This window comes from Rana temporaria, chromosome 1, assembly GCF_905171775.1.
Source record: "Rana temporaria chromosome 1, aRanTem1.1, whole genome shotgun sequence".
NCBI lineage: Eukaryota > Metazoa > Chordata > Amphibia > Anura > Ranidae > Rana > Rana temporaria.
Window position 1 is genome coordinate 142,957,781 of NC_053489.1, and position 16,522 is coordinate 142,974,302.

The following is a 16,522-nucleotide window of genomic DNA, read 5'->3' on the forward strand; positions in this document are numbered from 1 at the left end:
ATTGGCTATTTAGCAATTTGAGTTACCAAGCAATTGAACAGGTATAAAAACGCAAACATTAATTCAAAAAAACAAATGAAATACTCAAAGCCCTCTGGGTCTGCCTTTCAACCATAAAACAAATATATACAAAAAAAAAAGAAGACTCTCAGAACAAACAATACATAACATATAATACGTTTTATTAACCTCCCTGGCGGTATTGCCGAGTATGGCTCGGGGTGAATTTTCATTACCAAAAGCGGTAACCTCGAGCCACACTAAAGTTACTTACCTTGTCCCCAGAATCCTGCGATGTCCTCCCTCTGTATCCACGGGCTGTGTCCTGTGCCCGATTCATCACTGTGCCCAGGCTCCGTTCCCTGCAAACATTGTAACGCATAGGGACGGAGCCCGGCGGCAAATTAAAAAAAGTGAAAAATACAGAACACACAATACACTGTAATCTATCTGTAAGATTATATTACTGTATCACATCATTTCACCTCCCTTTGTCCCTAGTGATTTGTCCATTGCCCTGCATGCAGTTTTATATTATACTGTTTTTTTTGTTCTTTTTGTCTGGAAACTTGAGATGTCCATTACATAAAAAAAGTGTCCCTCTACGTCAAAAGTGGTTTTAGACCAGATAGAAAATAGTGATAATGAATTAGAATCACTAGCAGAATTGAGCTATAGTGATTTGTCATCAGACACTTAACCACTTCCATACCGGGCACTTATACACCTTCCCGCCCAGACCAATTTTTAGCTTTCAGCGCTGTTGCACTTTGAATGACAATTGCGCGGTCATGCTACACTGTACACAAACAAAATTTTTATCATTTTGTTCCCACAAATAGAGCTTTCTTTTGGTGGTATTTGATCACCTCTGGGATTTTTATTTTCTGCAAAAAAAAAAAAAAAAATGACCGAAAATTTAGAAAAAAATATTTTTTTTGTTTCAGTTATAAAACATTGTAAATAAGTAAGTTTTCTCCTTCACTGATGGGCACTGATGGTACTGCACTGATAAGGTGGCACTGATGGGCACCGATGAGGTGTCACTGATGTGGTGGCATTGATGGGCACTGATGATGGGCACTAATATGCGGCACTGATAGGCGGCACAGATGGGCATGGATAGGCGGCATGGATGGGCACGGATAGGCGACACGGATGGGCACGGATAGGCGACACAGATGGGCACGGATAGGCGGCATGGATGGGCATAGATGGTGTGACGGTATCGGTATGATATCCCCGTCAACGTTCCCTTCTTCCCATAACGAAAATCACCCCAATATTCCACGAGGAGGGATATCCCTGGAATCGCCCAGAAAGCCACACATGAGACCAGCTTACTGCTTGAACAACACAGACTTTAATGTTATCACACACAGCTTATATGTCATTTCCAAAACTGTTACAATGACAAATCTCCGCCCCCCTCACACTGTGGGGGGTCTTCAATACAGCTCCTTTGAAATAAAGATATTTCTTTGAACTACTCAGTAGCTAGCCGGCTCGGCACCGCATATAGAGAGATAATTATCACAAGGAAGCAATCAGCATAATTAACACAAGCCACTTATCTAATCACAGTAACCAGTAAACACAGGGCTAGAACAATTAACATTTGAAACAGGGCTAGCTGCAGAAGAGTAATTACAATTAACAGCCTTAAACAAGCAGGGAAGATTAAACTGAAGCATATAGGTAAAAAGTCCATCACAATGCATTTGAAACAGGGCTGGCTGCAGAAGAGTAATTACAATTAACAGCCTTAAACGAGCAGGGAGGATTAAACTGAAGCATATAGGCAAGAAGTCCGTCACAATGGCCCCCTTTTTTCTCCCTGCTCCGGCAAACCCGGTTGGACCTTCCCTGGTCCAGTAGGGTTGACGGGTTCAGAGCTTTAAGTCCGAGGTTAACTCCATTTGGCATGACTGACCTCCCTTGACAACTGCTCCCGACTCAGGTATGCCACCGGGTCGTCAGATCACACGCCGGTCAGTCCCCAAGTCTTTGTGCGATCTGCAAAGTCACCAGAAGTCAGTGTGAAGACGGCGAATGGGTCTGTGCGCCGCCATCTAGGTGTCCCACTATGGGAGGGGCAGGTTATGGCTCTGAAGTGACAGTCACAGGAGATTCATAAAAAGAAAAAGTTATATTTGTTGAAATGCTGTAGCACTGGTGCTCAGAGTCCGGGGGGGGAGGGGACTCAGAGCCCCATAAGGTCAGCCACCCCCTGCTCCCTCCGCAGCCGCCGGTTCTCCTCTTTGAGCTTCTCCAGCTCCATCTCCAATTCATGGAGCCTGGGGGGGTCAGCCCGCTGTGACCTCAGGTGGTTGTTCTCCTCCTCCATGCGGCTTATGCACTCCTCCAGCTCTATGTACTCACGGATCAGATCCTGCTTGCTCATGTCCTGCAGGCTCTCCACGTGGTCCTTCATCATCAGGAACTGGGTGGTGGTGTAAGGGGCCACCGGTGGGCCCTTGGCGAACATCTCGGCCCGCATCTGGGGCGCCCGCTGCGATTCCATCTCCTCCAGTCGCTTCTTCTCCTCCCAGGTCAGCTTGTTATACGGCTTCCAGGACCTCTTCTTCGTGAAGGGTGGCCGGCGGTGCCTCTTTCTGCCCAGCTCCCTCCAGGGCCCCTCCGGCTCAGGGCTGTCGCCCATGACCAGCTGACAATGGTGTTCCCTGTTGTCCGTAATAACAGATTGTACCATGAGGGCTTCGTAAGGGGTGCCCAATGGTTCTTCCTGACCCAGCTCCTTTGGATCCCAAGCCGAGTCTACACAATGGGCTGCTGCTGGTGGGCGGTACCCAGGTTGAGACCAATTTGACCTGGTGTTGTCATTTATGGGGCAATTATGCTTGAAGTGACCCAACTGTTTGCACCGGAAGCAGCGTTGTTCATTGTCCTCCTGGCGTGGGTAGCGAGGGCTATATGTCATCGGTCTGTTAGGCGGTTGGTATCTAGCGGCTGGTGGGTGTGAGGGCGCCGTTGGTTGTGGGGGTTGTACCCGTGGTGTGACCTGGTTTGTCTTGCGAGTATCCGCATATTCATCCGCCAACTTCGCGGCCTCTGGTAGAGTCATGGGCCTGCGATCTCTCACCCAATCCTTGACGTCCGTCTGGATGTGATTGTAAAATTGCTCCAGGAGCATTAGTTGCAAAATGTCCTCTGCGGTGGTGGCCTGGCTGCTGTTAACCCAGTTAGAGGCCGACAGGGACAGCTGGCATGCCCATTCTGCGTAAGAGTCTTCCATGGTTTTGCGTGAGTCCCTGAACTTCTGTCGGTGGGACTCTGGGGTTACTGCATAACGAGCCAGGAGCACTTCTTTAACCCTGGCGTAGCTATGGATATCCTGATCTGGCACGGTCCGGAAAGCATCAGAAGCTTTGCCTGATAGTTTGCCTGACAATATTGCGACCCAGTCTCTTCTAGCTATTCGGTGCAGGTTACATTGTCGCTCAAAGTCTGCCAGGAAGTTATCAATCTCACAGTCCTTTTCATCAAAAGCTTTAAAAGCGCTAAACGGAATCTTCCTTGCGTCTGCTGTGCTGTACTCACTGTTCGTAGAAGGTGCGGCTGCTTGTTGGACTGCTGCCAGTTTTAACTGTAGCTCTGCGTCCCTTATTTGTTTATCCTTCTGTAGCTCCGCGTCTCTTATTTCTTTATCCTTCTGTAGTTCTGCGTCCCTTATTTCTTTATCCTTCTGTAGCTCCGCGTCTCTTATTTCTTTAGCCTTCTGTAGCTCTGCGTCCCTTATTTGTTTATCCTTCTGTAGCTCTGCGTCTCTTATTTCTTTAGCCTCCTTCGCTAACAGGTCCATCACTTTCAGTACCACATCTGGCGTTGGGTTCGGGCCGAACCACGCTAGCTTCTCTCTCATTAGCTTGTTGGTTGGTGACTCCTCCTGAATCACTGGTGTCTCCATCTCTTGTACTGCTGGCGTTGCTGCAATCCCGTTCTCCTGGTCTAGTTCCATTAATTCTGCTATGATGACCCGCTTGGTTTTGTTGCTAGCAATCCTTCCACGAACTTCCAGTAGTTCTTTCAGTGTATTTCTTTTAAGCAGGGTGTAGCAGCCTTCCATTCACTGTTCCCAGTGTCTGCTTGGAATCCGGGTGTAAAGGAGAGTAGAGGGAAGATCCCGCTGCTGCCAACCAATTGTGACGGTATCGGTATGATATCCCCGTCAACGTTCCCTTCTTCCCATAACGAAAATCACCCCAATATTCCACGAGGAGGGATATCCCTGGAATCGCCCAGAAAGCCACACATGAGACCAGCTTACTGCTTGAACAACACAGACTTTAATGTTATCACACACAGCTTATATGTCATTTCCAAAACTGTTACAATGACAAATCTCCGCCCCCCTCACACTGTGGGGGGTCTTCAATACAGCTCCTTTGAAATAAAGATATTTCTTTGAACTACTCAGTAGCTAGCCGGCTCGGCACCGCATATAGAGAGATAATTATCACAAGGAAGCAATCAGCATAATTAACACAAGCCACTTATCTAATCACAGTAACCAGTAAACACAGGGCTAGAACAATTAACATTTGAAACAGGGCTAGCTGCAGAAGAGTAATTACAATTAACAGCCTTAAACAAGCAGGGAAGATTAAACTGAAGCATATAGGTAAAAAGTCCATCACAATGCATTTGAAACAGGGCTGGCTGCAGAAGAGTAATTACAATTAACAGCCTTAAACGAGCAGGGAGGATTAAACTGAAGCATATAGGTAAGAAGTCCGTCACAGATGGGCACTGATAGGTGGCACAAATGTACTAATAGTATGTGTTGTACTAATGGATGCCAATCAGTGCCAAACAATAATGCCTGCCAACCAGTGATGCCCATTGTGGGCACTGATTGGCATCCATTTGTGATTGTTATCCCTGGTGGTCTAGGGTGGCATACCTGTGGTGGGCATCCCTGGTGGTCTAGTGTGGGCATCCTCGGGGGGGCTGTGCTGATAATCGATCAGCACAAACCCCCCCTGTCAGAGTAGCAGCCGATTGTCTCTCCTCTACTCGCGTCTGACAGACGCGAGTGAGAAAAAGCCGATTACCAACTTTTCCTGTTTACATCGTGATCAGCCGTGATTGGACACGGCTGATCACGTGGTAAAGAGTCTCCGTCGGGGGCGCACAGTGGCTCAATATCCTGAGTGGATGTCATATGACATCCACTCAGGATATTGAAACCACTTTGCCGACGTCTTTTTGCATAAGGCGGGCGGCAAGTGGTTAAAGTGACGACAGGGACGATTTCAGTGTTTTTATTTATTTTGATATTATCATATTATTATTTGTTATTATAGTTTTTTATTATATTATAATTTTGTGTTTCAAACTTTAGCATACCCGGGATGTCTACTAGACTCTTGTTTGGACAGATTTGAGCAAGTTATTCCAAAAGGCCCGTACACACGATCTGACTTTTTGACAACAAACCTCAGACAGACCTGTTTTTGCAGACAATCGCTCCATCGGACAAACTTTTTCATCGGACAAATGTTGGCCGTGAGAACAGACAAACTTTCCAGCAACAAATGTCATATGTGAGCTAATCCGATCGTGTGTACACAAGTCCATCGGTCTAAAGTAAAAAGTACAAACATGAATGCTCAGAACCAATGCTAAAGATCAGACAACAATTGCAGAAGTTGCCCAAAGGGTGGCGACAAAGAGCAGAAAAACCACGTAGTACGTCTATTACGTCATTACGTTCGTGTTTGTTCCTGCCGTCTGTATGCATACCAAGTTCACGGACAATGCCCTTCGGAGCAAAATCCACGGAAAAGTCAGTTGGAAGTCTGATCGTGTGTATGGGGCTTAAGAGTTACAATACAAAATGCCAAATATCCATGCGCAACAATGTTGGGATGTTTGGAATACACATGATTAGATAGTTGGACTATGTTAGTCAGGATTGTATAAATGTTCTGTATTGTTGGGCCCTGCGTGGCCACGGACTGGGCTAGTGTCATGTTGACATAACCCAGATGTTACTGTATATGTTATACATAAAATCTTGATAAACGAAATAAAAAATAAATACAAATATTGCGACAGAAAAATTAGGGCCGATATACAAATTATACGTATAAAATTTCCATCTGTTTATTTTTATTTTTTTATATATACCACTAGCTTCAAAAACAATCCTGGCAGCTTTGTTGGCCGCACCAATTTTAATGGAGTGAGAAGAGAAACAAATCCAGCCTAAAATTAAGGCAATCCAAACACTTTCTAAAGACACTATTAAATTGAAACTTGGCAAGAAGGGAACCATCTAATTCAGACCTGGGCAAACTACGGCCAGCGGGCCGTATACGGCCCGGCGGACCTTTTAATCCGGCCCCCGGGCAGTGTTGCCAATAGGGTTGCCCCGATACCGAGTATTAGCGGGAGTACTCGTACTCCCGCTAATACCCCCGATACTAAAATAGAATACTTCCCCCCCCACCTGACGCCGAAACCGCCGCCGCTGCCACGTTAATCACTGCGGCGGGGAACATTACAGACAGCGTTCGTTTGAACAGCTGTTTTCCCCGCCGCGCATAGACACTCCCCCTTGGACGGATCTGTCCAATCGCGAGCAAGGGGGAGTCACATAGACACTCCCCCTTGCTCGCGATTGGACAGATCCGTCCAAGGGGGAGTGTCTATGCGCAGCAGGGAAAACAGCTGTTCAAACGAACGCTGTGTGTAATGTTCCCCGCTGCGGTGAGAACAGTAGGTACGGGGGACAATGGCTGCTGTACGGGGGACAATGGCTGCTGTACGGGGGACAATGGCTGCTATACTGGGGACAATGGCTGCTATACTGGGGACAATGGCTGCTATACTGGGGACAATGGCTGCTATACTGGGGACATGGCTGCTATACTGGGGACATGGCTGCTCTACGGGGGACATGGCTGCTATTCGGGGGACATGGCTGCATTTGGGGACACATTTTAAAAAAAGTATCGGTATTCGGTATCGGCGAGTACATAAACAAAAGTATCGGTACTTGTACTCAGTCCTAAAAAAGTGGTATCGGGACAACCCTAGTTGCCAACCGTCCGTAGAATTACGGACAGTACGTAAATAAAAGGCACTTTTTCCCTGTTCGTAAAAGTCCGTAATAAGGGAAATGTGCCCGTAAAAAGATCCGAATGTGAGCCGCAGCGCAGGCAGCGTCTAGTCCTCCTACATTATGCATAGCCTCGCCCTCTCTGACTGCCCAGCCCACCACCACCCGCGCAGCCAATTATCAAAGCGCATTTTCGCGCTAACAACACTGCTGCCAGCCTATTCAAAAGAGCAGCGCAGGGAAACTGAGGAACATCGTAGAATGTGTGGACTCTGTGGAGAGCGGCACCGGCGGGATAGCACACAGCAGCAGATGTAGTGGACACACTGCAGACGCACCCCCACTGTGACGGAGTGGACTGAGTGAAGGCAGACGGAGACCGACCAGTGCGCCTGCCTGCCCGCCCGACTGACTGTAGCAGTCGGCCAGCCGCCATGCTGGTGCCCAGACCTGGAGTGGACCCTGGTCTCCACTCTCTTCGTTGGAGTAGGACTCCTCGCGACGCCTGCTGCCTGCCCTCAGTGCCACTGCCCTGGCCTTGTCTGGTGAGATTCCTCCTCAGTCCAGCAGCAGAGTGTGAAGTGCTATCCTACCTAGACATCATCAGTATGCTGTGTCCTCCTCCTGTGCCCCTTTCACCTCTCCACAGGTCAGATCTGTGGAGAGGTGAAAGGGGCACAGGAGGAAGACACAGCATACTGATGTGAAGAAGTGATATGATAATTTATTTGCAGCCTCTGTGCCATGTCCCCAGCCTCTGTCCCCCTCCTGTGTCATGTCCCCAGCCTCTGTCCCCCTCCTGTGCCATGTCCCCAGCGTCTGTCCCCCTCCTGTGTCATGTCCCCAGCGTCTGTCCCCCTCCTGTGCCATGTCCCCAGCGTCTGTCCCCCTCCTGTGCCATGTCCCCAGCGTCTGTCCCCCTCCTGTGTCATGTCCCCAGCCTCTGTCCCCCTCCTGTGTCATGTCCCCAGCCTCTGTCCCCCTCCTGTGTCATGTCCCCAGCCTCTGTCCCCCTCCTGTGCCATGTCCCCAGCCTCTGTCCCCCTCCTGTGCCATGTCCCCAGCCTCTGTCCCCCTCCTGTGCCATGTCTATAACAAGTACTCGTACCAGTTGTCCAACAATGATATTTACTGCTTTTTATAAAGAAATACAATTGATTTTATGCAGTATTGAGTTTAGCCTTTTGGCCCGGCCCTCCAAAATATTTTTAGTTTCTCATGTGGCCCCATCGAAAAAATAATTGCCCACCCCTGATCTAATTGGATAAAAAGAAGATCATTGTGGGGAAGTCTAAGAGCAATAAAAGCATAACGGCAAATCGGAGAGCCAGAGCAGGAACGCAACTGAATCCATTAACCAAAAACCCAGTTGGTCAGTTTTGCTTTGGAGTAAAGATCTTTACTCTTGTCTGATCTATCTCAACCTGACTAATTTTAATGCCAGAGCATATTTGTTTCTTGGCTGATACGATTTCAGAGATACGTAAAGCTACAAAAAAGGCTAAGGAAAAAAACTGCAGTAAAAATGTGTAAGTAAAAGAGCAGAAAGTAACAGTACATAATCTAAGAATATCCAGGGTTATGGGACTAACCGCTTTCATACCGAGCACTTACGCACCTTCCTGCCCAAGCCAATTTTCAGCTTTCAGCACTGTCGCACTTTGAATGACAATTGCGCGGTCGTGCTACACTGTACCCAAACAATTTTTTTTATCATTTTGTTCCCACAAATAGAGCTTTCTTTTGGTGGTATTTGATCATCTTATTGACACCATCTTATTGACACTCTTCAGGTACCCGAAGAGAACAATGACTGGAGGCAATCTAGAAGACAAGCAGTTAATGTCAAATAGAACACCTTGGTTATTAGTGCTAAACAAAAGTCTTATTTTTTTATAAACATGTTCACCCCAAATTTCAAGGACAACAATAACAGGAAATGATTCCAGTAAAGCAATATTTTTACATAGGCATTTACTGATCCAGGAAGGATGCCAAGAAGCAGAACACTAATGCGCACCCCAAATAGTGGCACAGCCCACTGATGCTGTAAAAAGATAAACGTTAAAGATTGCCAAAAAGTTTTACAATTAAAATGTTCTAAAAATTGAAGCCAGACTAGCATATCTTCTTAAATATTGGCTGTAAGTCTAACATGTAACAGCTAATGCTAATAGGCCATACAACTATTGCATCTCTTAACCACCGGGCCAATTTTGGCACTTCTCTCCTTCATGTAAAAATTACAATTTTTTTTTGCTAGAAAATTAATCAGAACCCCCAGACATTATATATATTTTTTTAGCAGACACCCTAGGGAATAAAATGGTGGTCATTGCAACTTTTTTTCCTCGCACGGTATTTCAATAATTTTTCAAACGCCTTTTTTTGTGAAATTTTTTTTTTTATGAAATAAAAAATAACAAAACAGTAAAGTTAGCCCAATTTTTTTGTACAATGTGAAAGAGGATGTTACGTCAAGTAAATAGATACCTAACATGTCACGCTTTAAAATTGCGCACACTCATGAAATGGCGCCAAACTTCGGTACTTAAAAATATCCAACGATACCTCACATGTGGGGTTTAAACGGCGTTTACATATGTGGGCGGGACCTGCATACGTGTTCACTTCTTCGCGCGAGATATAACGGGGACAGGGGCGTTTTGAAAGGGGCGTTTTTTTTTTTTTTTACACTTTTTTTTTTTGATCACTTTTATTCCTATTACAAGGAATGTAAACATCCCTTGTAATAGGAATCAGTGTGACAGGTCCTCTTTATGGAGAAATGTGGGGTCAATAAGACCCCACATCTCTCCTCCAGGCTTACATGCATGAAATCGGTGAAAAAAAAATCCCCGATCACATACCGACAGCCGCGATTGCGGCTTTGTTTACTTACGGGTACCGGGCGTGACGTCGTAACGTCTCGCCCGGGCCTCCGACGGTCATAGAGATGACTGGTGACCATCTGGTCACCAGTTATCTCTATGCTTTCCAGCAGCGCCGACCGATTCGCTCTCCGGGCCCCCGATGGCACGGGAGAGCCCGGAGAAGCACCGGATGGTGGGAGGAAGGGTCCCCTCCCGCTGCCTCTAAGAACGATCAAGCGGCGGAACCGCCGCTTTGATAATTCTTATGGTGCAGAGAATCGGTGGCTGAAGACAGTGATATCTGAATGATGCCTGTAGCTGCAGGCATCATTCAGATATCACCGCACAAAGCCGAGGACGTTCCAGGGACGTCCTCGGTCGTCAAGAGGTTAATATCACCTTTTTCCTCCAGATAAAAGACAAGAGGAGTGATTTAAGTATGGTCAACTTTTTAATGGGGAGTCTAAATTCCATTTGAACCATGTCAATGGTAATGACTGGGAAGTCAAGACATGTGGTAGGCCACACGATTTTTTTCCAGAGCCAAAAGGAATGCCAAAAAGTCACACACACACACAATAAAAAAAGGTGTACAATAAAAGACAGGTATTGAGAAGAATCAGCTGAACCCATAAACAAAAAATTCACCCAGATAGTGAATTAAAAAGGAAGAACCTGACTCTTGAATAACAACCCACTCAATAAAAGAAGAGAAAGCTTAAAATTAAAACCAGGACAGGGAGCAGCCCATGGGTAGGCAGCGTTCAAAATACAATTTACTATTGAAAGGAAAACTCAGGGAATTAAAACAACTAGGGTGAATTGGTAAGTCCAGAAGTGGATTTAACACCTTGACTGATAAAGGAATACTCCCGCGCTATCTCTGGAAATGGAGAACAACCCCCAAAAATATATATATAAACTGCTGCAAACACTGATAGCAATGATAGAATCGGTTGCTTCGGTAAAACTCCATCTCACCTCTTTTTTCTTCTATTGTACCTTTTTATGAAGTACAGCCTGTACTTCCGATCCATGGTGCAGAACATCATTTCCTTTGTGTGGCGAGCCCCCCGTTGTCTTCTGGGACACCCAGAAGACAGCTGGGCATTCACAAAGTGTTGCGCAACTCGCGCATGTGCAGTAGGAAAAGGGCAGTGAAGCCGCAAGGCTCCACTGCCGGTTTCCCTTAGTTAGAATGGTGGCGCCTGCACCCGATCCGATGGACAGATCGGCCTGGGGGGGGGGGGGGGTGCCACATCGCAGGCTCCCTGGACAGGTAAGTGTCCTTATTAAAAGTCAGCAGCCACTCCCTCCCTGGATGGTGGACTCCTCTAGGACTGCCCCCCATCCAGAGAGACTTACGTCCATCGCCACCCCCCCTTCCCCCAGACAAAAATGACTTTCCTTTTACCAGATTATTGGTTATCATCCACCAACTGAGACTCTGATGCACTTTTAGCCGAAGAGACATGTGCCAGCCAAGAGCCTGGACAGTCTTGTTCCAGACAGACAGAATGTTGTTCTGTAGTAGTCTGGAGTGGAATTGTGCATAAGGGACTGCTTTGAATGAGGATACCATTTTCCCCAGTAGCCTCATACACAGGCGAATGGATGGATATTTTTTCCCTTTTATGACCTGGGCGAGGTCTTTCATGGTTCTGACCTTTCATGGTGCCAAAAAAACTTTGCCTTTACCGTATCTAATATTAGCCCCAGATACTTTAGGCGTTGAATCGGCCGCAAGGCTGATTTTGACCAGTTCAGAATACAACCCAAATGTTCCAAAAACTGAACCGCCAGGGCTACACTCTGCATCAGGTCTGGAACCATTTGATCTATCAGTAAAAGCTGGTCCAGGTATCCTTCAACCCCATATTCCCTGAGATCTTAGAACTGCCAATACCGGAGCCAGTACTTTTGTGAATACACGAGGGGCCATGGCTAACCCTCGCAGCGCCACAAGCTGAAAATGTTGGTTGCCTACTGCGAATTGCAGAAACCTTTGATGGGATCTGCAGATTGGCACATGTAGGTACACGTCCTTGATGTCTATGAATGCCAAATATTTGGGGCAGTTCACAGAAAATAAAACCTTATACAGATATGTAATGATGGAATAAAATACATTTTCATAACATCATATTTCATTGTGTTTTCTCTTTCAAATGTTGCTGGATAGAAGAATGGCAAAACAAATCATGTTTAAAATGGTATTATACCCAAATTTTGTAAAAATGTTTTGCAGCTTACCAATCATTAGATGTGGTGGCTGCATTTGTTTTCTTTTTTTGGCTACCCCCCCCCTCCCCTCTGTTTTCACCTGGTGATCTGGCCAGTAACACACCTCCTGTATTAGGGTGCCCCAACTCTGGACAAATGAGCATGGCACAGCAAACAGCAGCATTGTCAGATCTGGGGGGAGGGTAGTATTAAAGGATAAGTTCACCTTTTGGGAAGAATTTCACTTTTCATAATAAATAGAAGCGTTTTCCACTGCCATTCCTGACCCAGCCTTCCCAATGTGCTTTTCTCTCACTTACCTCATTCACACGATATTTAGAATCTTGTATCTTTGAATGGATTTTCAGATTACATCACTTCCTGTATCAGCATTCACTTCCTGTTAGGTCATCTCCCAGAACCCTTCACTTCCTTGTTGCATCACAGAAGAGGCCCTGATATGGTGTGTTCACCACTCTGGACCACACCTCCCTCATTACAATACCAAGTTCCACCCACTTTCTGTACAATCTCCTTTAGATCTCCTATCAGCTATGTAGTACATGGGCCTGCCTGATTTGCTACAAATTAAATGGATTGTTCAGGTGTGACCTCCATAGTTCTGGTAAACCTAAAGGAAATTGTACAGAGATTGTACATCAGATTACATAGTGTATGCATCTTTATACATAGGAGGGAGTGAACGGAGACACTCAGTCCCGAGGCCTCATTCACATCTCCACTCACATTCCCTCATGCGTATGTTTTCTGTGTTTTGGAGTGTTTTCACTCATCACGCATAGGACAGCCCATTCACTTGAATAGACTGCCCTATGCGCAACAATCGCCCCAGAGAAGCTCCAGGACTATATTTAGGGTGGCGCATGGTGCGTTACCGCAGTTTCCAGTGTGTTTGCTGCACTCCGGGAGCCTTTAACATATGATGACAACCAACACGATGCACATTTGCAGCATTTATGAAACGTATGGCAAAGGTGCACATTTTCTGTGCCATGCATTTGGAAAAACACAAGTGTGAATGGAGCCTCATTGTTCTTCTGTAAACGTACAAAGTTCACTTTCGGGCCCCATTCACACCTAGAGTTGTGGAAGTGCATTTTTTTGGCTTGTTTTTTTCCAGTGACACACATAGGGCAGCCTGTCAATTTCAGTGGGCTTGCTTTACACCTGGCAAAGTAGCTCATAGGAAAATTTGTTACTGCATTTGTCATCTGTTTTTTCATGTGGCAAAATGTGTGTTTTCTTCTGTGTTTGGTCTGCCGTTAACAATTAATGACACTAAAAGCGCAACTAGATCATTTTAGGTGTAAAAATGTGGCCATACTCTATACAATCTCTTTACATCTCCTTTAGATTTATCAAAACTATATGATAAGAGGAGACACCATCAATCCAATCACCCTGTATCCAATCAGGCTGGCACTTGCACTAACTACATCAGGGATGTCCCGTGGGCTGCATGTGGCCCCAAGGAAATTAGCATGCACCCTGAGCCCTTCCGAAGGGACGCTGGGGAAGTCAGGCAAATTCACACATGGAGGAATGCCGGGGGGACTGTGAAAACGTAGTTGATGGGTAAAGAGGACAGCTGGTAAACTCTTTTCTGGGTCATATTGGCTGGTCCTTCCTGTGTGTCTGTCTTCCGTCTACCAGGAAGTTTCTGAAGTGATCTGCAAACTACAGCCATGGATGGGGAGGCCTGGTCTTCAAAACCAAAGAAAACTTGTATTTTTGTGCAACAGAGGTACATTACTGGTATATATACACAGGGTAGTTGGATTTTAGAAAAAAAACTTGGCCTTTAAAATGTACCAGCCAATTTAAATACACTATCAAATTGAGGCCAAACTCCAGCTAACACTTTTTAATCCGTTGCAGCTGTGTTTTTTCTCTTAGGATAAACGTTTACAGAAATAAAAGCCGTTAAATATAAGCACCCCTGTCAGTGTTAAATGGTTTCTCTCATCTCTGTAAACGCATGCTTTTGAAAGAAAGCTTGTTCTTTAAAAAAAAAAAAAAACACAACACACACACACACCAGACTTACTGGCTGAACCAACAGGTGAAAATAAAGGAAAGAGACTAAAAAAAGAAAAATTAATGCATCCATCACATCTAATGCCGCGTACACACGATCATTTTTCGGCATGAAAAGAAAACAACGTTTTTCCAACTTCATCATTAAAACGATGCTGCCCACACACCATCGTTTTAAAAAAATGCTCTAGCAAAGCGCGGTGACGTACGACGGCACTATAAAGGGGAAGTTCCATGCGGATGACGCCACCCTTGGGGCTGCTTTAGCTGATTCCATGTTAGTAAAAGACGATTCGCGCTTTTCTGTCTGTTACAGCGTGATGAATGTGCTTACTCCATTACGAATAGTAGTTTTACCAGAACGAGCGCTCCCGTCTCATAACTTGCTTCTGAGCATGCGCGGGTTTTTAACGTCGTTTTAGCCCACACACGATCATTTTTACAACCCGAAAAACGACATTGTTTAAAACGTCGTTAAAAAATGCAGCATGTTCGAAAAAAATTGTTGTTGTTTTTCAGAACCCGAAAAATGATGTGAAGCCCACACACGATCATTTTAAATGACATTTTTTTAAAACAACGTTTTTTTCATGCTGAAAAATGATTGTGTGTACGCGGCATAAGAGTTGGTAAGCTCCAATATAATAAATGTTTGCTTTTATGTTTAACCCTTTCGCTGCCAGGCAATATGCTCCATTTTGTACACTCAGGTGGCCAGACCATTTTTGCAATTTTTCCTTTGCTTTTTTATTTTTCACTTATGCCGCGTACACATGATCGGTCAATCCGATGAGAACGGTCTGATGGACTGTTTTCATCAGACCAAACCAATCGTGTGTAGGCCCCATCAGTTATTTATCCATCGGTTAAAAAATGTGAAACTTGTTTTTAAAATTAACCAATGGATACCCAACCGATAGAAAAAAAACGATTGTTTGTTAAAAATCCATGCATGCTCAGACTAAATTAGGGGACGGGAGCGCTCGTTCTGGTAAAACTAGCATCGTTATGGAGATAGCACATTCATCACGCTGTAACAGACAGAAAAGCCTTCATCGGTTAACTGATGGAAAAATTCATCAGACCGTTCTCATCGGATTGACCGATCGTGTGTACAGGGCATTAGAGTTTGTAAAAGACCCATCAAATCATACATTTTCGGAAAGCACAGGTGCAAAAGTGTAAAGCACATGACCAGTAGAAAAATAAGAAGGTGCTACCGATTTTTTTAAACCCCGCGGTATTTGCGCAAATGTTTATCAAACCAATATATTTGCAAAAAATACACTAAAACGAATTTTGGCAGATAAAAACAGTCAATTATACAAAATTGATGCTAAATATAAAAGCTTAACCTGTATTGGAGTTAATAAATAACAAATATTTTTAACTTTTTTTGCACCTTTTTGCGAATTTGTGAAAATTGAACAGACGCAAAAGTGTAAATATCAAAATTTGCTGAAGGTTTTAATTTTCCCTTACAGCTTTCAGAGTTTGTAAAAGACCCCCCCCCCCCCCCCCAAACTATATACTTTCGGAAAGCATATGACCTCTAGAATAAAAAGAAGGCGCTACAGTAGGCCTTGTGGTATTTGCGCAAATGTTTATCAAAACAATATGTTAAAAAAAATATGCTAAAAATACACTAAAACCAATATGAGCAGATAAAAACACATCTAAATCGTACAAAATTTCTGCTAAATTCCAAATAAATATAAAAGCTTTACCTGTATCGAGCGAATACATAAAAAATATTTTTAATATTTAAATAGCGCCTTTTTTAAATATACAAGTTTCCCTAATTTACAGAATTCATAATTTGTGACAGACACCCCCCCCCCCCCCCCCCCAAACCATATATTTTCTGAAAGCATAGGACCAGTAAAATTAAAAGAAGGTGCTATTGATTTTTAAGGCCCCACGATATTTGCGCAAATGTTTACCAAAGCAATATTTTCGCTAAAAATATAATAAAATCATTATTAGCAGATACACAAACACAGCAATTTTTTTTTTAAATTCTTGCTAAATTCCTACGTAATATAAAAGCTTAAAGCGGAGTTCCACCCAAAAGTAGATATTCCGCTTATCTTATTCCTCCCCCCCGCCGCGGAGCTGTGACGTCAACACGGGGTTCCCTCCTTCTCCCCTGGCCGCCGGACCAATAGGTGAGAGGAGCGGGGCCTCACGCATGCGCAGTAGGGTTCCCGGCGTGAAGCTGAAAAGGCTACACTGCCGGGCTCCCCTACCCGCAATGGCGACGGAGCACCCGACAGCTGAT